This window comes from Euprymna scolopes, chromosome 14 (genome assembly GCF_053919585.1).
Source record: "Euprymna scolopes isolate OS-2025 chromosome 14, ASM5391958v1, whole genome shotgun sequence".
NCBI lineage: Eukaryota > Metazoa > Mollusca > Cephalopoda > Sepiida > Sepiolidae > Euprymna > Euprymna scolopes.
Genome location: NC_136495.1, coordinates 50,196,274 through 50,221,858, shown reverse-complemented (window position 1 = coordinate 50,221,858; position 25,585 = coordinate 50,196,274). Strand labels below are relative to the sequence as shown.

The 25,585-nt window shown below is 34.4% G+C and overlaps 1 pseudogene; it reads left to right on the top strand.

Moving 5' to 3' along the window:
- The first annotated feature begins 1,791 nt into the window (after positions 1 to 1,791).
- Positions 1,792 to 1,908, top strand: LOC145293585 (5S ribosomal RNA; annotated as a pseudogene).
- The last annotated feature ends 23,677 nt before the right edge of the window (positions 1,909 to 25,585 follow it).

The window sequence follows — 25,585 nt, the reverse complement described above, 5'->3', positions numbered from 1 at the left end:
CTTAACATGTTCGATACAGTCTGCCGCCATTTGTATTTTTCAGATATACCGATAAACATTGAATGTTTTTGAACCGATTATACATTACATAAAAACACTAAAATCTTATCCAGTTAGGTAGAACACTTACTTTTCTTGACTTTGATAACATTTATTTGTTATATATTTAATTTTTTGACAACTTCTTTGTATCTGTGTTTAGTAATATAAACCCTTTTCATTTAATGTAACGTTTAGTCGGCTCGAAAAACAGTGTTTATTGGTGTATTTGAAAGCTACAAATGGTGGTGGACACTGTTGATTACTTTAAGTTAGAGAAAGTGAGTTAAAACTAAAAAACTATACAAAATACTGTCAGAAACCTATCCATTATGCCAGCCTATGTCATGGTAACATATGTTCGGTGAGTTTCAGACACTGTTTTGTATAGTTTTTAGTTTTCAACTTACTTTCCCAAACTTAACGTATTCAACAGAATTCGCGACCATTTCTGTTTTTTTGAGCCAATTAAACATTTTACATTACATAAAAACACTAAACAATTATCCAATTAGGTAGAAACGTAAATTACCTTACCTTTGCTTTCATTTATTTGTTTTGGGACGACTTTTTCGAATTTGTGTATAGTAACCCCCCTCCCCCCACCATCAACCAAATATTGATTACTAAATCACATTTTTTAAAACAAAAAAAAAGCATTTAGCGTTTCAACATTTTTGCTACGTTCGGCTTCATCCACTGATTGTTGGTCAAGTCCAAAACATGAATGATTGACAGAAACTCTCGAGGATCCAGATCAAATTCTGCAAGAGCACCATTTTTTCAGCTTCGCCTTCTTTTTCACTTTTTGCAGTGGATTGCTGTACTAATATAAGAAACATGCATTTTCTCTTTTATTAAATTTTTCCATTACACCAAATTGAGCCACTGCAACGCGTGGCAGGGTACAGCTAGTATATATATATATATATATATATATATATATATATATATATATATAGTCAAGAGAAAATCCGTTTAAAATGAAACTTAAAATAAAAACACATGCGGATTTCAGGCTGCTACTATCATACTTATCTTGTGTAGGTCATGATGTCTTTTAAGAATATTTATCTTGTCAGATAAAAAAAATAACCCCCACTTAGATTAATCGAATTGTTCATCTCACCAATGACGCTTATATCTATTTAATTGCTATGTAATATTAATGGGACAGGACTTATGCTTGTGTCCTTGTTCTTTGGTCTGTCTATTAGTCATAGCTCGATACCATCTTGAATTACACCTGCTTGTTACATAATCAAAACGACTCGGGAATCTCTCCGATCCCCACGTTACTAGTTATTCCTAATACAACATTATTAAAAGTAATTAACAGTTTAACTCGTCAAGTTGTATTTCTTCGTCTGGCTTCCTGATGTCCGCGCTTATAAAAAAAAACAACTTTGCATGACAGTGGACAATTTCGCCATTCTTTAAATAATTTATCATTATATATTAACTCGATATATTCTTACTGAATAATTTAGGCTTAATTCAGCCAAGTTCCTCTTTGGCCACACAACAAAAATTAGGCGGATCAAAAAAGGAAAATGGAGAAAGATAGGAACTAAACCAGAAGCACATGACTTCCGATATCATAATGTTCATCAGGACATCTAAAATAATACGTCTCTTTCCTCAAATTGTCTATTGCCTGAACCCAGCTAACTGTTGTCTACAATAGATGCTATTAAGGACTTTGTTAATTTCTTACAACGGATATTTTCAACCAAATAAACAATAGTTAATATATACAGCATAATTGCGTTGACACACCGGTTCTCGTCAGATCACCGAATTTAAGCAACGTTGAGCCTGGTTAGTACCAGATGGGTGACCATTTGGGAATTCTAGGGGCTGTATATGTTCTCCGCTTATATCGGTATTTGTTCCCAGTCCTCCTGAACATGCATTCCACTTGCCACTGGTATTCAACAATGTCGACTCAAGAGAGGTGTGATTGGAAATTGCGTACCTCTTGCCATAAGAATCTCACGCGCAAGCACCCCTACGGTGGGTATCCATAGTCTGTCAAAACTGAAGAAGCCCATAATATGTCAACCAACCACTTAGATCTTATTTTAGGATGTTTAAGAGGAGTAGTTAACATTACTTTTGGCTTCTCTCTTCTACAGATTTTTTCTGCATGTCAGCGTCACAACTATAAGTAAAACAAATATATTCTGTTACATTGTAAAGCATTTACTTATAATGTTCATTTAATTCTACAATTCAAATCATACTTCGTTTTCTTGCCGGTTTCTAAGTGTGGGCACATCATTCCTGGCTGCAAAAACATCTACTTCCCATAGCAATAATTACATCAATTAATTAAGTAAACAAATCCTAATGAGAAAGAAGGTTGCATTCATTTCAAGAGAGAGAGAGAGAGAGAGAGAGAGAGAGAGAGAGAGAGAGAGAGAGAGAGAGAGAGAGACTTATGTCTAAGCGCATGACTTAATTATTTGCAAACTTATCCAAACATTTTAATACATCTCTTTCTCTTCGGATTTCGACAAAACACTCATTATTGCAACCACAACTCCCTCAAACGTTCATCTGACACAAAATCAGGCTAGGTGTTATACTTTCCAATTCTGACACATAGTTTATAATCTAAACTTCAATTATTTGAACTCTGCTACCCAGCATCTAGAACAGGGGTCGACAACCTTTTGAATCGTGAGGGCCAAATAGTTATATAGAGTTATGGAAGAGGGTCAAACAGTTATGGTTGCAGTATCATAGAAAAGAACGATATTATAAAATATGTAAATTAATTTTCTGGGCGTTTAAAGAAAGCAAGGATTCAATATAATATAATTGCGTTTATACAATATCACTTGTTTTGCTACAAGAATAACAATAAACAAGAAATAAAATACAAACATATGTAGGAAAAATACTATCACAATCAACAAAAAAAGCAAATTTCTTGCTACAAACGAAATACACTTAGAAATGGTAAATGCTTTAATCAGAAACTTGTTTCTACTTATTGTGTGATAACTTCTCTACATCAGATGAAATATTTGTCGATGGCAGAAGCAAAACATCATCCAGGTGGTCGTCACGCAATTTTGTTTTCAAATAACTTTTAATATATTTCATATTGGAAAAAAGTTGTTCACAAGCATATGTACTTCCAAATAATGACATCATCATTTTCGCATTAGCCATGATGATTTTATATTTTCCGCTTGGTCATATATATTTCTTATAGAACTCAACAGTCGATTAAAAAACAGTGGTTGGCTGCCGGAGAAGCTCCACAACACTTCCCGAAGACGAAATTGCACCCACAAAAGGTTATGGTGATGTTTGGTGGTCTGAGGCTGGTATCATCCATCACATTTTCTTGAATCCGGGCGAAACGATTATGGCGGAGAAGTACTACCGACAAATTGACAAAGTGCACCAGAAGCTCCAACATATGTGTCCGAGATTGGTCAATATGAAGGGACCAATTCTCCCCCATGACAACGCTCGACCGCATGTTGCTCAACTGAACGAATTAGGGTACGAGACTCTGCTTCATCCGCCATATTCGCCGGACCTCTCGCTCACTGATTATAACTTTTTCAAACATCTCGCCAACTTTCTGTGCGAAAAATGCTTCAAAAGCCGAGATGATGACGAATCGGCCTTCAATGACTTCATTGCTTCCAGAACTCCAGATTTCTATGCCTATGGGAAAAATAAACTTGTTTCTCGCTGGCAAAAGTGTGTCGATTCTAACGGTTCTTATTTCGATTTATAAAGTTTATTATGAAAGGAGTTATGATCTTTTGAAGTTGAACGTCAAAAAACGACATTATTTTTGCACCAACCGAATACATTTTGAGTATCGGCTATTCATTTTGCACGTACCTACTAGTAAAAAGGATGCTTGCTTTATAAAATTATTTCTCAATCGTGAAACTTCTTGTTCTTGTACTTTTTCTTGCATGACGAGTTTCATAATGTGGTTTTATATTTGAAACTTTCTTCACAGCAATGGTTTTATGACAAATTAAGTAAACACATTTTGCGAAATGCTCAATGAAAAAATAGTTATTTGTCCAGGCATCCTTAAAAGTTCGGTACTTCAACTCCACTTTTTTTCTCTTAGCTTACACAGGCTTGTTTTTGTTCAGACATAAACGATTCCGGGAATAAAAAAAAAGTATGACAATATCCAGGTAAAAAGAAGGATTTTTAAGAAAAAAATCGACGCGATTTATTCAGACCCACAACCGTTACTTTGATTTGGTTTACCTATATTTAGATCCTGTCCAGGGTAAGATGGCTGGCCCGACAAAATTTATTCGCGAGACATATCCCTGATCTAGAATATACCTATCAGATGCGTTATCGAAAGCTCCCGGACCTCTCGCTTCTTCTAATTTGTCCCTTAGTCCTTATATAGAATGAGTAATTTTTCTGACAAAGGAAGAAAAAACAACCCCAAAACGCTGCATTCTAGGTCGGTAGTCCTTTTGCGTTAGCAGTCGCTTGAGATGTCCGAATTTTTCTGTTTCTATTTCTATCCTTGTAGACATGTTACTAGTAAGGATGCTGAGAGTAAACGTATTAACAAGGAGAACATTATCCGCCTGATAGACAGGACCCAAAAGAGGCCGTCATATCAGCAGGTGCAAAGTGCTTGGTTGCTGTATTGCCATTTGGTGAATGGCTTCTTGTGGAACTTCTTGATGCCATATTAGTGGGTAGTTGTTACAGCTTTATCTTATCACGATCTACAAAAATATTTCTTCGTTTCTTTTTCTTCCTCACTTTCCCTCTCTGCCCTACTCTAATTAATTCTATCTACCTGTTCCCCAAATCCCAAAATTATATCATGGAAAGTCTAAAGAAAGAATACATGATTAAACACAGAAACTCAATTTCCAATGTAGACCCCCCCCACTACGAGGTTCTTATTCTCCAACATCAGGAGTATACATTCCAACACTCCAGAGGTTTAAATTCAATTACAGGAGACCAAACCAGATCTAGTGTTCCTCTGCGAAACTGGCATTGGATCGACTATTTCCCTAGATGAGCTCGTGATTAAAGGATACTCTAACTTAACATTCAAATGTGATCCCCAAGATCGTCATGTGCATGGAATATGTGCCTACATTAGAGATGGCTTTACATGTGGTACGGACGTCTCCAGAGAGGACCGTAAATTTCTCTATATGTGCTTCCGAGTTGAACTTGCTCACAATGCTGCGTTCATATTTGCCTTCTATCGCCCCTAAAAGAGGGAAGTTACAATCTTTAAGAGTATATCTTAGAAAATTGATCACATCCTGTCTGCTTGTCCCTCGGCTAACATTCACGTCTCCGGAGACTTCTATATTCACGATGTGAAATGGTTAACTCACTCAAACAAGACAGATGATAAGAGGTTCTGTCACGATTTCTCCATTGCTTATGATCTCACCCAGATTGTTCACGAACTTACCTGTGTGTCCGACACTGACGGTCTGTGTGCAAGTCTCCTAGACCTTTTTCTTACAACTTGACCTAAGCTTTGTTCATCCTCCGTTTTGTTTCTACTGGGATCTTCCGATCACTCAGTAGTTCAAGTTAAGATAAAAATAAAATGTAATCCTCAGATGTACTTCTCCATCATACAGCATATCTATATGTTATAGCTGACTGGAATAGCTTCCGTATAGCTCTTTGTTCCATGTAAAAAAAAGTTTTCTTTATAGTATAAGACCTTACGAAATATTTAAGTGTTTTCATCGACCGCTTCATACTCTCCAAAAAAATTAATCAAAACCTTAACATCCAACCGTGGTTCTCTCCAGAATGTGTCGCTGCCCTTGTACGCAGAAATAATTTTTTCCATTGCTTTCAACGTAATAGATGTACTGAGACAAAAGGTATCGTCAGGACTGCCAGAAACGACTGTAAAATAGTAATAAATAACGCGCGAGAGTTGTCCGTCAAACCTAAAGTAGCTGAGCAGCGGCTTGGTGTTTATCAGTTTTAGCGAATAACTACAACAGAACAGAAGCAGATGCTCTATTCCAACCATCATCAATGTACCTGAGACAATCTTGTTAGCATCGGACAAAGATCAACTTTTTGTCAAAAACTTTGTAGCTAATTCTACCCTATGCGATCAGGGCCGCCTACACCCCCCACGTATTTCCTCCTGTGTCTGAAAATACGCTATGCGACATACAAATATCTCTGCGTGAAATTGCCAAATTAATCAAAAACACTGATTCCAGTAAAGCAACTGGCCGTGACGGCATTCCAATTATAGTGCTGAAAAAGCTTCAACCAGAACTAGCTCCCATACTTACAAAACTGTTTAATCGTTGTCTTAAAGAGAAATGCTTCCTTTACACCCTAGAAAACTTCATCAGTATGCACCATATTTAAAAATTCAGTGTGATTTATTATCTCTCTCTCTCTCTCTCTCTCTCTCTCTCTCACAAACACACACACTACAGAACAATCAGTCTCTTGTGCGTCATGAGTAAGTTGCTGGAATCTGTGTTAAATAGAGAAGTATCAACCACCTCAGCAGAAATAATCTCCTCAGCGACATGCAATGTGGTTTCCGTTTTGTTAGATGTACAGCCGATGTGCTTACAGTTATATCCCATAGGATTAGCGAATCTCTCGAAAGAGGCTTCGCTTTTAGGGAAATTGCTCTTGACATATAGAAAAGCCTTTGAGAGGCCATGGCATACAGGTCTACCCCAGAAGATCTCTAGCTACGGTATAGCTGGAAATGTCTTCTTAATTATAAACTCGTTTCTCACTGATATCTTTTTAAGAGTAATGGTTAATAGGTAGAAATTAGAAGCTTACTGCATTAATGCTGGAGTCCCTAGTGGGTTCATCCTGGTCGCAACCTTCTCCCTGATCTACATCAATGATCTCCCAAATTACATCCTAAAATAATTCGTAGACAATTTGCTGATGACACTACTATCTACGGCAATACTTCAAATGCTGAAAATTACCAAGATTTCTCTGACTCTCTCTTCTCTGATCTTGAGCACGTGGTGCTATGAGGAAAGGAGTGACTGGTTAATTTGAATGCATATAAAATCAAGCTTCTCTCTTTCCATTATAAACGCTCTGACCCCCGTCTGAGATCAATTAAAATGATTTGCTCCATGTTTTGGCAAGTTTCTGTGTCTGACCTTTTGATCTTTACTTTTGATATTAAATGGAAGAGGTATATCAAATTCGTTCCTAAGGTCGCTAAAAAAATGATGAGAATACTCTACCGCTCTGGTATATATTTTACTGCCGATGCAATTCTTTACCTGTATACAAGCCAAGTACGTCATAGGATGAAGTACTGTAGCCATATCTGAACAGGAGCTACTAGAAGAACTTATCCTGCCTTGACAAAGTTCAAAATAGACTTCGTAGCCTAGTAGGAGATGCCTTTTTCTCTTCCCTATAACTTCTTCCTACAGAAGAGACGTTGCGAGCCTCTCTCTAATATGTCATTTTCATAGCAAGTGCTCGTCTTTGGTTCTCACTTGCCAAACTTTCACGAAAAACACTCGTCCATCTGAAACCACAACCAATAATTTCCCCCACTCTTTATTTGTGCCAAACCTAAACATAGATTCCATGAACATAGCTTCTTTCCTAGAATTGCACGTCTGTGGAACTCTCTTCCTTTTGCCTGGTGTCCAGCTGACTACAATCTGGTCGTTTTTAAGTTCAACGTAGAGAATTCCTTTATGAGCCGTCCCCCTTAAGTAATCCAATTTACCAAATTTTCACTACTAACGATTACTACGATATTGTCCTATTGACTATCGTAAACTCATTAATCCTTATCCTCAAGTGGCCTCCGGGCTTTAATAAGTGGTGACTCTTTTGTAAAAAAATCGATCTGAGTATAAAAAAACTGCATTCAACGGCGATACACTAAATAAATCAATGTCTTGACTATAAATTCAGATGCGCCTTGAAATAATAAAAGAATTACACTAAAGAAATAGAATTGGATGGATAAAAAAAGGGAATTTAGTAGATTCCCTCCAAACCTATCTCCACTACCTTATAATAGAGAAAGGTTTTAAGATCGTTTTGTTATTGACACTGCGGAATCAATTGACGTTATTGGAGATTTACATAAAAACACGGCCCATCTTATATTTCAGCCTCGACATAAACTCACACAAATACCTGCCCATCCTTCCGCGATATGATCTATAGTGGCTTTCATTTTGCGTTGTATATCATCTAATACTAATCGAACGATACGTCTTTTTCCACGAGGTCCCGATTTCGAATCTCGCTAGATTTAGCCATTCTGATGAGTTGTAGACGACGAAACACATGTCAGTGGATAAACCCTAACTGTTGATTTTGATCCGATGAAATTACTTCTCTTCTGCCTTCTTCAACGTAAAAGCTCACCAAAACCTGAAGATCAGATAAATCCTACTCTTTAACTTTTTTGTGCTCCCCAGATACCGGAAAGCTTTCTACGTGAATAGTTTCTTTCCTCGAACTGCTAGAATTTAGAATTCACTTCCTACTACCTGTTTCTCTTAGTGTATTAATGTAATGTGAACAAACATCTTACTGCAACACTTGCCAGTTAGGATGCCTTCATGGATATGGTTTATTTCTGATAATGAAAACCACATTATTTTTACAAGGATTATCCCATTTTCATATTCGAAGTACGCATCAATTCTCTTTTCTGACCTAAATCATAGCCAGCTGTGCGCTGTAGAATCACACGGTAATTCCCGCAATGATCTCTAAAGATATATTCTTATATCGTAAAGTGACCAACCAGAAACAGTTGAGCATATCTTAATTGACGACTTCATGTTATTACATTTATTATTTTATGTTTTTTGATTGAACTTTTTTGGTTATTTGTGTCAAGAACATCCTATCGTGAAGTGCTTCTTAAAGCAGGTAACTTCGACGATGAGATAAATAGATTTCATTCTGGTATGTCAGATGGTTTGGGCTGTGTCAAGTACACTCAGAGATAAAGAGTATCCTTCACACACACAGACATACATACAGAGAAAGTGCGCGTGTGCGCGCAGAAACACACACTTTCCTTTTTTCTCTACGTGTGTATATATATATATATATATATATATATAATTATACACATGTGTATACATATGTATATGTATGTGAATATATATGTACATATATATGTGTGTATACATATGTGTGTGTGTGCGTGAATATATATATATATTTTTTTTTAAATATAATTATCCACTAACACGTGTTGCTTCGTCTACAACTCATCAGAGTGGCTGAATCTAGCGAGATTCGAAATCGGGAACCCGTGGGAAGAAACGTAAACCTCTAAGACTAGGCTATCTCGCACGACTGCTTGAATGTATCGCGTTTTATGTAAATGTTATTTGTTTTTGTTTTTTTGCGATATTTTTTGAATGAATTATACGGAAGTGCATTTTTACCTAAAAACAAAAAACAAAAACGAATAACATCTAAGGTCTCCTTTGCTAATATTAAGTGTTTGTGTTCTAACTTTCGAGTGGTTAAAATCCACTAACATGAAACCAAACCGGACCTATTCGTCCGTCAGATTCTACCGATGATTTCATGATTAAAGCTTACTTAAACATGACGTCGAAACTCAACCCTCAAAATCGTCATGGTTATGGAATTTATGGTGAGAATAATGGATATAATATTCCAACGAGATATAGAGATAAAAAAAAATCTTACAATAAAGGCGAAACGTTGATGAACACATAACTTGCTTTGTTCCTTTTTATCTCTCCATATGAAATTCATGCATACTTTAGGGACAGTTTTCCATGTTACAAGTAAATCTTTAAACATAACTCGAAATTGTTGTATATGTTTCTAAGTTGCACATTTTTTCGTTCTTTTGTTTTCACAATAACAGAGTTACTATCCTTGGAAGTATCTTTACAAAACTTGATCATGTTCTGTCTGCGGTGGCTTTTATGTTCACAATGTTGAATGGCTAATCCATTCAAATAAAACTGATGAGGGAAAGTTTTGTCACGACTTTTCCATTGATTTACGATCCAACACAGATTGTTGACAAATCCACACGCGTATCCTAAGCTAGGGAGACACTTTTTAAGCATTCTTAATTCTTTCCTAAAAATTTGCCCTGAACATTCACTGTTCTTTCTTTGCTGCGATTTTCGGATCACCCAGTTGTCTTTACAAAAAATCCAACAGGAATAAAACAACCAGCTGTGCTACACTACTTGGCCTTCGGGACAAGATCAAAGTGTAGTATCTGTTCTTCAGATGCTGCACTTCTATTTCTTGTTCTCTTTCGGTGGAGGAGAAATCCTTCACGACTGAGACAATTTTTATTTTTGTACCTTTTCTCCACGTTAAAAAACGACCCTGGTGTCTAACTCTGCCCCGTGGGGAGGCATAGTAAATAGGTACACTCTAGAATGTATCGTCGCCATTGCTCACAGAAATCACTATTACGTTTACTTTCAACGAAATAGACGTTCTGAAACTAAAGCTTCATTTAAGACTTCCAGCAACAACTACAAACGGGTTGTAAAAAACTCGATATAGTCATATGTCCAACCTACTGTCTAGGGTTTAATAGAGGCTTGCTTCTAATGCGTTTTGAACATATCTAATTCAACCATCATCAATGAATCTGAAGTAATTTGATCAACATTTGACAAAGTGTAACTTTTAGGAAAAAAAGCTTTGGCAACAACCCCCCACCTTCTTCTTGAATTTATCCTTGTGACTGAAAGCACTCTTAATGGAACTCTACAGTTGGTGCAATAATTATCCGATACAAAGCAAAAAATTGATTTATTTTTATTACACGAAAACAAAAACAATAACAAAATGCTATTCTAATGTATTTTTGTATGATAAATATAAATCTCGTACCACAAATCATATATAATTACGCATTCACTAGATAGTGACATAAATGTTATATCTAAGGTTAAAAAAGTATCCAACACAAAGAAAAATAGTTTTAATTAACCAAATATTTGCCATGTGATGGTTCAGAGAATTACGTAAATCCAGATAACTATTGACAACGTATTATTTATTTTGGTCGATTTAGTCGCACTGATTATACAATGTCTAAAACTAGAGAATTGTCGGAAAAGACAAGAAAATTAACTATTTAGCTACACATTGATGTTTCAGGGTATAGAAAAGTTTCAACAATGTTGAATATTTCAATTTCGACCGTCGGTGACACGATTCGTAGATGGAAGTCCTACCAGTGCACTTCCAATCTGCCACATTGAGGACGTCCTTCTAAAATTTCTAACCGTATGGCTCGACTTTTGGTCCGGGAAGTGAAGAAGGGTCAACGAATAACTCGTTTTGAATTCCAGAAAACATTAGAAGTATCTGAGACACGCGTATGCAAGAATACAATTAGGAAAGCGCTTCGAAAGAAAGGATTCCAATCATAGAAACCAAGAAAAACTCCTTTGTTAAAGCCGATTCCTATCAAAAATCGTCTGAAATTTACCAAAGAACATTTGGAGAAACTTTCAAGTTTTGGGGATAAAATATTATGGCAGACGACGAAAATTGAGTAATTTGGTCGAAATAATGTAATTCATGTCTGGATATAGAAGAACTCAACATTTGATCCAAAGAATACCATCCCTACAGTGAAGTTTGAAGGTGGGAGTATAATGATTTGGGGTTGTTTCTCTTCAGCCAGCCCTGGAAAATTCACATCATAGAAGGGAAAATTAATTCTCGAATGTATTGGGCTATACTTGACGATAATCTCTCGAAGTTTGCAGAGGATTTGAACTTGCCTAATGGTTGCATATTCCAGCAGGAAAACGATTCCAAGCCCACGGCTAAGGCAACTACCCCATGGTTTCGGGAGAATGAAATAAAGGTATAAGGATGGCCAAGTCAATCACCTCACCTCAACCCAATTTAAAATCTGTGGCGAGAGTTGAAGTTGATGATACAAAAGAGAAATCCGAGGAATCTGACAGAACTTAAACAAATTTGCCAAGAAGAGTGGGATGAAATTCCAGTTAGCATTTGTAACAATCTTGTAAGGAATTATCCCAAAAATTTGGAAGTTTTTATGGCGTAGAAAAAAGGACATATTACTAAAGACTAATACTATATTTTCTTGGTGTTGGATACTTTTGGAACCTTTGATATTTATATAATTATCTAGTGAATGCGTAATTATAAATGTTTTTTGACACGAGATTTGTATTTATCATAAAAAATACATTAGAATAACATTTTGTTATTGTTTTTGTTTTCGTGTAATAAAAATAAATAAACTTTTTGCTTTGTATTGGATACTTATTGCATCCACTGTATATATCTGCTCGGAATGTCTCCTAATTAATCAAGAACCGTGATGCCAACAAATCAGCTGGTTTAAATATTCCAATTGTAGTACTAAAAAGCTGCAACTGGGACTAGCTCCTATTCTTACAGATCTGTTATTTGTTGCTTAAAAAAGAATTTGTTTTTATTACTTTGGAAAATTTTGTCAGCTCTGGAGCTCGGTCTTTTGCATCTCAGTATAGACTAATCACTTTCCTGTGCGTCGTGAGTAATTTAATTGAATATGTGATGAATCAAGTTTTCAACTACCTCAGTCATAAAATGACTTTCATTATAAAATTTTATTTTTTACGCATGATGTTATATATAAACATATCATTTTTTGTATTATATATATATATATATATATATATATATATATATATATATATATATATATATATATAAACAAATTGATTCGTGTATCTTAAGGCAGACGACCCCTCGCGTATCTGCGGTATTGTGGTGAATGATAACCCTAGCTAGGACTAGCATAGACCAACAAAAAGTTAAGTGATGAAGGTGATCATAAACTCCCTGCTCTCCAATTTTTGAGTAGCCTAGTGTCTACTTTTTTGTTATTCTATTTGTCATTTGTACATTTCGGAAAATAAAAATATATAACTTAAGCTCCTTAGTGACAGGCAAGCAGGATCTTGTTGGTTCTCTCTCTTATAAGCTTGAGTACGTCATGCAAATAGGGAAAATGTAGCTGATTATTTTAAATGTGTCTAAAACCAAGCTTCTCTCCTTCCACCACTAATGTTCGGTCCCCCACTTTGCTTAAACGGAAATGAACGACTCTATTTAAAGAAGTCTCTTACTTTGATAAATTTCTAGAATTAACCTTCATTCCAGACATGAAATGGAATACTTACAGCAAAGTCGTTGCTCAGGTATCTGGAAAAATGATTGGATCATTCTGCCACCCCGAAAAAATAATTTACTCTTGAAACAATCCTCTACTTCTATAATATCTGTCAATTACATCCTAAGACAAAGCGGGGGAGGGCAGAGCGGTAGCTCTAGATATATCTAAGGCTTTTGACAGGGTATGGCATGAGGGTCTCCTCAGTAAAATCAGATCATACGGTATCACTGGTAGAATACTTAAAATAATTAAATCCTTCTTAGATAAGAGAAAAATCCAGGTTGTCCTCGACGGTCGAACATCTAAACAATATGATATAAATGCGGGGGTGTCCCAGGGTTCTATCCTTGGACCTCTATTGTTCCTGATATTCATGAATGACCTCCCCGACAACATTGCCTCTGAGATGGGTATATATGCTGATGACACTACACTCTATGGCAGACACGACAGGAAGACGAATGAACACATTTCTAAAGAAATGGAAGAAACACTAGAGGAAGACCTCCAATCGGTAGTGGAATGGGGACAAAAGTGGTTGGTAGCGTTCAATGCTGCCAAGACTAAACTAGTTTCATTTAATAATTACAAGAAACCCTCTCTACCACCCATAGCAATGGCCGACGACTCTTTATCTGAGAGTCCATCTTTCAAACTCCTTGGCCTAACGTTCACAGGAAACATGAGTTGGAACAATTACATTGAAGGCATTGCCAGGGCCGCTGCAAGAAAGGTGGGCTCTCTCTACCGTGCTAGAAAACTACTAACACCCGAAAGTATCCTGTACCTCTATAAGGCCACCATTCGCCCATGTATGGAGTATTGCTGCCACATCTGGGCTGGTGCATCTGCTACTAGTCTCTCGCTCCTTGACAAGGTTCAAAAGAGAGTCGCAAACCTGATAGGCCCTGAACTGGCATCTAAGCTTCAGCCTCTGTCCCATCGACGAAATGTTGCATCCGTCTGCCTTTTCTACAAGTATTTTAGTGGTGAATGCTCTGACGAACTGCAATCACTTGTGCCCCCACGACGTGAGCACCCTCGACAAACCAGACAGGCTGCTAAATCCCACCCCCACACTATAGAGATCCCTAGATGTAAAATATCTTTTTACTCCAATAGTTTCTTACCCAGAACCGCTAGACTCTGGAATTCCATTCCAGGTCCCTGCTTCCCCAACAGTACTGACGTGCAGAAGTTCAAGTGTAACGTGAACCGACACCTTGCTGCCCAAATCCCTACATAGTACCCCAGTAGTTGTTGCCCCTGATAGTAGCCCCCTACACCAAAGTGGCAATTTGCCTTGTTTGGGGTGAAAATGTAAAAAAAAAAAAAAAAAAGATGAAGTACTGACGACACATCTGGAGCACAATTTCCAGCCTTGACAAAGTGCAAAGACGACTTCGAAATTTAGCGGGAAGGATCCATTTCTCTTCCCTACAGATGTTTTTTCTAACAGAAGAGAAGTTATTAGTGCCTCTTTATTCTGCCAATATTTTCACGGCAATTGCTCGACTGAGCTTCAACCTGTACTAATCACCATTGTAAAACATTCGCAGCAAAAACTCGGTTAGCTACAACCACTGTAAATTATTTTCTTTTCTTGACATGTGCATATAAATCCAAACAGAGTTTACATTAGCAAAGTTTATTTCCTAGAACTACCCGTTTGTGAATCACATGACACCAAGCTGCTTCCCAGCTGACTACGGTCGTTTTCAAACCCAATGTAAATTAGTTTTAGTTGATTTTTCATCTTTGCCTAGTTTGGGAGATCGTTACTAATCCTTATGGTGTTGTGTCCCGGTCGATTTGACGTACTCATTAATCCTTGTGCTTTAGTAGTAATTAATTTTTTAATATTAATTTTCCTATATTTCTTTCCTTTTCACTAAAATGATTAATCTAATAAATTAGTTTGGACTAAAATTGTAAACTTCTATAAAATTGTCTAAAAATCAATGATTTTTTCAGAGTATCGAATTAGATGACTTTTAAAGTTAAATGCTTATCCAACCATGAAAGATGACAAGCTAATTTTTGTATATTAGTACTCATCATACCAACACACAACTTTCCCTGCGTAGAAGTTTTTGATTTTCCAGAAAAAGTTACAAATCGACCTCCCCATATATATATATATATATATATATATATATATATATATATATATATATATATATATATATATATATATAAATGTAAATTTAGTTCGTTACAAGTGAATAAAACCATATTTCTACGTTACCAATTTATTTGAAATTTTCAGACAACCCATCTTTAGAGTCAAGGTATGTTTTTATGTTATTAAAATAAATTTACCTCACGAATTATTAAAATATTAAATAAAATAAATATATATCTTCGTAAGCTGTTACTGCGAATCTGTTCTGTTGATAAAACTGAACTTCCGGTTCGATTCATTTCACAGCCACGAATTGACGAAAGATTACATTTTCTGTTAACTCGATAAGTAAAAAAAAACAAAACAAAACAAAAAACATAATTCATTTGTTTATCTTCCAAATTTTTTAATTTACACATTTTTTCTTTATTATATAAGGCCAAAAAAAGTTTGTCGCTTGCTTTTTCAGTTTTTTTTTTATTTTTCGATATAAGATTGGTTGGTAAAGTACAGTTTATTTTTGTCCGCGCTATTTTTTAAATCGTATTTCCAGGTTTAATTACAGTTTTATTATGTTTTTTTTTATTCAATTGTAAGGTTAAAATACACCCTCCCCTCCCCATGTTAAGAATTGCTTTTTAAATATTAACGTTATTATTACAACACGGATCACTCTCTGCATGAGTACTGTACTTTCACCTAACAATTTATTAAACAAAACATCGTACTTATGCAGAGAAAGTACTATAATAATAGATTAATAACGTTATTTAGAAAGCCATTCTTAACATGGGGAGGATGTTTTGTTATTATTCTATACTTTCACCTAACAATTTAATAAACAAAAGATGGTACTTATGCAGAGAAGATATCGTGCTGAAATAACGCTATTAAGAAAGCCATTCTTAACATGGGAAAGGGAGAGTGTTCTGTAACTATTTTATATTTTCACCTAACAATTTAATAAACAAAAGATAGTACTTATGCAGAGAAGGTACCGTGCTGAAATAATACCGTTATTTAGAAAGCTATTCTTAACATGGGGAGGGAGTTTTGCATCTATTCTAAAATATGAATGCTTTTTCTTTATTAAAGAAATTGGGTACTCGTGCACTTATTGATCCGTGCTGAAATAATAACGTTATTATTTAAAAAGCCATTCTTAACATGGGGAGAAGAGGGTGTTTTGTAACTATTCTGGACTTTCACCTAACAATTTAATAAACAAAAATTAAACTTAAGCAGACAAGGAACAGTACAGAAGCATTAACATTATTTAGAATACCATTGAATAATAAAAAAAAAAACTTTAATTAAACTTGCTTGGAAATACGATTTAAAAAATAGTACGGATCGGTAAGTGCATTAGCACCATAAATTTGTCTAATTCTTAATTTCTTATGTTATTGGAAAAAAAAAAAAAAAGGTAAATATGAGGAATTACTCCACCCTCGAAAATTCCTTTAAAATTACCACTCCAATAGGTTTTCGGGGTCGCTGAAAACGAAAATAACCTTTATAATTAAGGCAAACGAGTAGTTTCCAAGATATGAAGAAATTTTAGTTTAAAAAAGTGAAGGATCACTTTTCCATAATAATTTAACGTAAAATGATCACCCACTTTGTGGCCACGATTTTTCGGGTGGGGGCTTTCTTTCTACCCTTGGAAAATCCTTTAAAATTGCCTGCTTAAATTGGTTGGAGGGGCGGGGGGTCGTCCGCCAAAACACCCCCCCCCCACACACACACACAGAAACATGTCCCTCTCTCAGTTGGCCAGAAAGTGGGTGCTCATTCTAAGTTAAATTTAAATTGAAAAGTGATCACCCACTTTTCGAAAAAGTAATTTCTTCATATCATGAAAACTTTCTTTTTGCGACGGAAACGGTTTGGAGATTCGTTTTTAGTACACTGAAATCTACAATAAAATATTTCGTTATATACGAACATGAGACGGGCCTTAAAGTAAAATAATACCGGATTTTGGGGGCAGATTTGCCATTTAGTTGTATAATATCCTCAAACATGTAATCACTAAAAGGGACTCTTAAAAATCGTTACCTGTATCGATCAAAATTTAAAACCACTGATTATATGTCAGCCTACATCACAGTAACATATATTGAGTGAGTTCCTAACAGTATTTTGCATAGTTTTTTAGTTTAAACTCATTTTCCCAAAATTTCCCCAAACTTAACGTGTTCGATACAGTCTGCCGCCATTTGTATTTTTCAAATATACCGATAAACACTGCATGTTTTTGAACTGATTAAACATTATACATTACATAAAAACACTACAATCTTATCCAGTTAGGTAGAACATTTACTTTTCTTGCCTTTTGATAACATTTATTCGTTATATATTCATTTTTTGACAACTTCTTTGTATCTGTTAATACAAACCCTTTTCATTTAATGTAACGTTTAGTCAGCTTGAAAAACAGTGTTTATCGGTGTATTTGAAAGATACAAATGGTGGCGGACACTGTTGATTATGTTAAGTTTGAGAAAGTGAGTTAAAACTAAAAAACTATACAAAATACTGTTACAAACCCACCAATTATGTCAGCCTATGTCATGGTAACATATTCGGTGGGTTTTTGACACTGTATTGTATAGTTTTTAGTTTTCAACTTCATTTCCCAAACTTAACATATTCAACAGTCTGCAACCATTTCTGTTTTTCCAGCCGATTAAACATTTTACCTTACATAAAAACACTAAACAATTATCCAGTTAAGGAGAAATGTAACTTACCTTACCTTTGCTTTCATTTGTTTTTGGACAACTTTTTCGAATCTGTGTATAGTAACCCCCCCCCCATCACTCAAATATTAATTACTAACTCACATTTTTGTATACAGAAAAAAAACAAAAACATTCAGCGTTTCAACGTTAACGTTATCCACTGATTGTTGGTCGAGCCCAAGCAATGATTGACGGTAATCCTGAGGACCAGGATCCAATTCTGCAAGAGTACCATTTTTTTCATTTTTTTTCTTTTTTTTTAGAGTGGATTGCTGTACTAAGAATATAAGAAACATGCATTTTCTCTTTTTATTAGAATTTTCCATTACACCAAATTTAGCCACAGCAACGCGTGGCAGGGTACAGCTAGTATATATATATATATATATATATATATATATATATATATATATATATATATATATATATCGTTGATGAATCTCACAGGTAAGGAATTCATTTTTATAACATGAATAGGCTAGCCAAATTAATTAAGAATAGGAAACTAGATATTATATCTATAACATGTTTTCTTCTTAAGATTAAGGGCGGTAGTGTTTGATAAACACTGCTGGGGGCCATGATTTAATATACTGCTTTGTTTTTAAATCCCTGAAACAGTATTTCATGGTAAACAACTGATGATCACTTAAATTACCATTGGTACTATAGTGAATTCGAGCAAGTTGATGCAGTGATTGCAGGTTATTAAATGACTTACTGACTAAATAGTTGTCTAACGAATGATGAAAATGAAAGCTAAATAATAGTTTTTTGTATAGTTTTAAAGATTAAAAAACTTCCAAGACTATATATATATATATATATATAGATAGATAGATAGATATATAGATATGTATAGTTCCGTCCGATTGAGTTGTTTAACATTGCTTATAACAGCCTTGGAAAGCGGTGATATGTTCGTACATGAAAAACATATTTGCCGGAGTCAACTTAGAAAACTGTTATAATCAGTAGTGAATGACCCGGCTTGTATAATTTGCAGTACAGATTAAATTTGATAGCATAATCATACGTCTCTTAGCATTAAGATAGCTAGAAATAATATTACGATTAATATTTTTAAATACTTATCTACATACATATGTATTTCGTCCTTTTTGAAGAATCATCAGTGTGGAGGATGTGTGTTTTTCCGGTTACAAAATTCAAACCACTAGAACTATACAGGCAACTTAACAATTTGAGTGAAATGAAAAATAATTTAGGTATATTTATGTCTTCATAAGTTGATATATCTATAAGGCTATTATAAGCAATGTTAAACAACGCAATCGGACGGAACTATATATATATATATATATATATATATATATATATATATATATATATACATACATACATAGTTTTGGTAGTATTTTAACCCTTAAAACTATACAAGAAAACTATTTAGTTTTCATTTTATCATTCGTTAGAAAACTATTTAGTCAGTAAGTCATTTAACGGGAGGTCGATTTGTAACTTTTTCTGGAAAATCAAAAACTTTTACGCAGGGAAAGTTTTGTGTCGGTATGATGAGTACTAATATAAAAAAAATATCTTTCATGGTTGGATGAGTATTTAACTTTAAAGATCGTCTAATTAGACGCACTGGAAAAAAATCGTTGTTTTTTTTTAGACAACTTTTTATAAATATTTTACAATTTCAGTCAAAACAAATTTATTAGATTAATCATTTTAGTAAAAAGGAAAGAAATATATGAAAATTAATATTAAAAAATGAATTACCCCCCCACTCCCCGCTACATATAATCTTCATTTGACATTAATTGAAGATGCAAGTAATAAAAAGTAATTCTGGGTCATTATCTTTTCTATCTTATATATATTATTGGTAAGATGTTGACCTTAAAATATTTTTTTGGGGATCCTTACATTAAGTGGCTTCATGCCTTCTTTGGAACGATTTCCATAAAAATAATAATGTCAAAGGTCATAAACACAACTGATTAACAATGAAGGAACAACATTTAAGAAGGAAATGTGCTTGGAATTTATAGGGGAATCAATTTTTAAAAGCTACAATTGATAATTGTAAAAACTGCTCTAAAACCTTGATTCATCATAGGTTATCGTAGTTTCCAATTTATACACTAATTTTAAAACAGATTTACAAAAAATATGTCAAACCACACACAAATGTTAGCAATGATTAGTCTTGCATCATTTCATAGTGTTCCACATAAGATCCTTTTGAATCAAAAGAAGGCCTCATTTCTCGACATAATATGCTTGTGTCTTTTTTTCAAATCCATAGACCAACTGAGCAGCCTCTGTGGTTAATTTAACTGCCCTTTCGACACTTTGCGAATGTGCAGGTAAATCAGGCAAATCTAGTTTCCTCCCACTCAACGATGAATCCTGAAGTTCCTCATCAGAAAATCCTTCTGTAAAAGCAGGCTGACAGACTCCATTTTTAGATAAGTTGATTAAATGACACCAATGTGAAGCTTGGAAATTTATTGTTGAAATCTTTTTCAACCTTTTCTTAGATGCTTTTTCACTCCTGAAAGAAAAAAAAGTAAAAATAAATTCTACTTATTTGAACTAGTATAGTGAACTTATATAATTCTACTTATTTGAACTTTTTTAAATAGTGAAATTTTAACATGTAAAAATGAACATATAAATCAATGTAAACAATTTTATCATTTTTATATATAAAAGAATGTTTACTTACCTAATGGTTAAAATTTGTTTAATATCTTCTTCCCTCACTTCTATTTCATCTGATTTGACCATTGCATACAAAATATTTTCTGGCAATAGAGCAAAAGCATTGTATTGAATATTTTTTAATGCAATTGTTTGGATTTCTTGTGGCTGCTGCTTAATTATCTAAATCATATTGAAAATGTATAGTAGCTGGTTCTGAAATTTATTGTCTCTTTTCATTTCAAACCAACTAGCTGCATACACTTCAACAACAAATTTAATCAATGTGTGCATTTTATCAAACAGTGTTTCAGGATAAATCTGTCGGGTCTATGCACACATCAGTCGAATTGCTAGAGTTAGCCACCTGGCTTGATTTAAAGGCCCAATCCTCCATGCAGCATAGTTTGGATCAACCTTTCCCCATGAAATCCCTACTGCATATTCCAAAACTAATCTTTGGTCGCCACTCAAATCATCAATTCCCACAAGCACAGAAGAATTCGTATCGAAAAGACTACTTATTGATGGAAATTCAATCTGGGGCAAATGATAGTAATTATTACCACACAATTTTCCAATTAGCCCAGTAAATTATGCTGGGTTTTGTGCATTGCCATCGATCCATTTAAATAAAGCCCTGAAAGGAAGCTCATTCTGATGTAGGGAGCAACCAATAGTGTATAACTTTCTGTTTAATATTTTTTCTAGAGATGTGACAAGCCCAGATTCACAGTATTTGTATTGGTGTTGTCTAAAAGCACAGTTTTCAATGTACTCACACTCTTATATTCTTTTAAATCACTTCTTCTGCTAAAACAACACCAGTTGCATTAGTATTAGGGATAACTCTATGGGTGAGATATCCTCCCTTTTTATCACAACCTATTTCCGCTGTTAATGTCCAGTGGCGTTCTGATCCCTTAACTTTTCTTACTTTTGCTTCTCCATTCACCTCCACCACCTCCTGATAAAATAAAGTGCCTTTGTCATGTTTACTATCCACACCAATACAAACCAGGTTTTCAATTTTTTCGTTGTGCTTTTGAAGGACGTGCTCTTTACTTTTTTTTTGTCTGTCTATTTTTGATTTATCCAGGATGATGTTGTTAATGTTAATACTTGTGTTGAGAAGGTCCATAGCATGTAAATCTAAAAGGAAGGCATTTGCCAGGCTCGCTCCTAATTTTGAAGAAAAATCACTTCGGATTAGTTCAATACCGTGGAATTTTTAATTGGCTGTGATTACTTTTACAATGTCTGTTTGGCTCAAAATTTTCATCTTGTTCATCGCTATTCCCTGATTGGGAAGAGGAAACTTTTTGGTCATAAGATGTTGAGGCAACAGACGATGAATCAACTTGGTCCCCTATCTCTCCTAACACTGCACTCCTTTTATATTTTTTATTGGACCAAGTTGAAAAGTGCCCTTAGGTCCTATTTTGTTTCTTTAGTCTTTTAGATATTCTCGGTCTTCCAATGGAACCTGAAAAATCAAATTTGACACGTATGTGACTCACAGAACTTTCATGCAATAAAAAGAAAAAGTATGAGATTTTTAATTTGTTTACTTAAAAGACAAATATAGAAATTCATTTACTTTAAAATGTGTATGACATTGTCTTAAATAATGAAAAATAGAATAATAAACTTACCTTCTGTTTGAGGGGGCAATCACAGATCACGTGCTTGGTCCGACAATTTTCGTTTTCACATTTTTGTCCTCACAAGATAAAACTGGCAGTTGATAACGGCAAGAAGAACTGTCAAACAATGTGTCGAGTTTCTTTATCAGAATTTTCTTTGCAAATGACGAGAAAGATTTTCTATTTATCTGTTTAACTTTCTTAAAGCAGATATTTCGCAATTTATTCACAATATACAATTCAGTTAACAGCGGTAAACGTGGATTAACTGCTTTCCAAATATCAATTATATCACCGGCTATTAATTTGAAAAGCCCAAATTTACTTAAGGTTGGATGTATATTTTCCAGGAAATAACTGTGCTGTATAACTTGTCGATATGTGGGGGTGGGGAGGGTTCTTTTTTTCTAACATAAAAGGTGGACCAGCAAATTTATTAGAATCTCCACTGCGAGTAGAAATTTTGGTTTGTTTCCTAACCATTTTAGAAAAAAATATCTGAAAAACGTATATATTATAATATCAGCAATTGTTGAATTACATAAATAAGTAAACATCGAGAAACACAAATATAAAATAATAAATATTCACTTACCGAATTACAAATCAAACTGCTAACGACAAGAGTTTAACGGCAAAAGCACGCAAAATAAACAACTTACAAATAAAAAAAAAAACTATCTTTACAATTATAAAATATTTTTAAAATAAACAAATAATTATAAAAAAATAATAGTAATATGTTTTATGAAAACTATAAAAATATTTTTGTTTCTTGATAGTTATATGTATTAACATAAAATGCAAACTAATAAACACGCGTGTGAATGAGCGAATGTTTTGATTTTTTCCAGTGAAGATGGGAAATTTTACTGATTATAAAGAGGACCGGACTTGTGTGGAGTTCGTTGTTAATTAAATTAAATATTGTTCAATGTCAGTCTTTTTTTATTTATTATTAGCTAACTTACTCAAAATTCATGGAAAGTATACACACGCACACACACACACACACACACACACACACACACACACACACACACACACACACACACACACACACATATATATATATATATATATATATATATATATGAATGGATATGTATAAAAAAAGAATACGAAAAGTATAAAAGCTTATAACTTTTCTTTATTCGTTTTCAATTGGTGACGCGCAGGAATACAAAATAATATTATGAAAAAAAATTACATAATTTTTGACCGATCCTTCAGTCTTCATCGGTGTAGTGAAAGTATGAGCATGCACGGGGAAAAGGGGAATGGAAAAGGAAGGAAGGTAGAGGAGGAGGAGGAGGAGAAGGAGGAGGAGAAGGAGGTATAGCCAATGAGAAGGTGCCACGTCAGTCTTAAATATATACACATATAAGTACGCACATACACACATGCACATAGTACATATACACATACAAACGAAACATTAAAAATTAAACAGTAAATAAAAATGAGAAACGCGTCTTTAACTGTCCAATCTTTTGAATTCTAACGATATTATTTATTCTAAGAGAGAATAAGAATTCAAAGGATATAAGAAGTTATGAGGAGAAACGCTATGATGCTCATTTGTAATATAACGGCTATTTTTTGTTCGAAAAAGAACGAAAACGTCGTTTCTAAATTCAACCGTTTTAAGACAAAAACGAAACGCTATTTTTTTTATTATATTAATATGTACATATACATACGTATACAAACAAATACTCACATGTACAAATATATACATATATATATATATATATATATATATATATATGCATACATAAATGTATGCATATATACACATATACATATACTAACAAACACACATGCACATACATAAATGCTTGCGCATACATTTACACGTAGAGACAGCTGTACATATATACACAAGTTTACATAAGAGAATGTAGGGAGAGAGAGAGGAAGAGAAGAGAGGGACGGGAAAAGAAGTATAGGTGTGCGAGAAATACATACATATATACATATACGGTAATTTGAAGAAAATTAACACTTAAAGAAAATGTGTTTTGAAAACATACACACATACATGCGCACACATACACATATATCCACATATACATACATACATATATATATATACATACACATACATATACATACATATACATATACTGACGTGTATATACACTTTCAGGTACGTATACACATACACTCGCACAAATATATACATATATGCGTACATAATACGCACACACATACACATGCCATGTGTATGAGAGTATAAAGAAAGAAAAAATTAGGGTTTCGGAAAGAATTACCCCATCTCATCGTGCATTTTAGTCCTAAGGAAATGTTTATAGAATATCTTTGTAGTTATAAAAGATGTAGTCACTGAGTAGTCCTAGGTTTTTGTTAAGGCCTGTAGTGTGCGTGTTGAGTTTTAGAATTAATTCTTTTTTTCATATTTTCGTCTCTGGTGTTGTGTAATAAAATTGGATGCTATGAGGATATATCTGATGTTGTCTATTGTGTGGTTAGGTAAATTATAGTGGATAGCTACTGGATGCTGTATAGATTTATCTCTGATAGTGTATTTGTGGTTATTAAGACGTAGGCGGTTCTTCAGGCCTGTTTCCCCCACGTAATTGCCTTTTGTGCATTTTGTGCAATATAACAGATATATTACATTTGAGCTATTGCAATTTAGAGGGGGAAGTTTGAGATGGATATTGGTGTCTGGAGGAGTGAATGTGCTGTTGGTGTTAATATGTGTACATATTAGACACCTGGTCCTATTGCAAGGTTTGTTTCCTTGAGATGTTTGGGTGCGGTTAATCCGAGTGGATGTGAGTAAGAAACGTAAGTTGGGGAGTTGTCGTTTGGCACAAATGGGTGGTTTGTTGTATATATTGTTTTGAGTGTGGGATCCTGTTGTAATTGTTTGAAGATCTGTTTCATGGGGTTGTATAAATGTTTGGTGTTATTATTGAAGTGAAATACCATAGGTATTCGTGTGTATGCTTTGTTGCTTTTGTATGTTAGTAGGTTGTGTCTGCTAATGTGTGATGCTCTGCTGATGGCTTCTTTTAATATTTTGAATGGGTAGTTTTTGCGAAGAAAGTGGTTGACTAAGATGCCTACCTGTGCGTCATAATCGGATGGGTCTGTGCATATCCTTTTAATG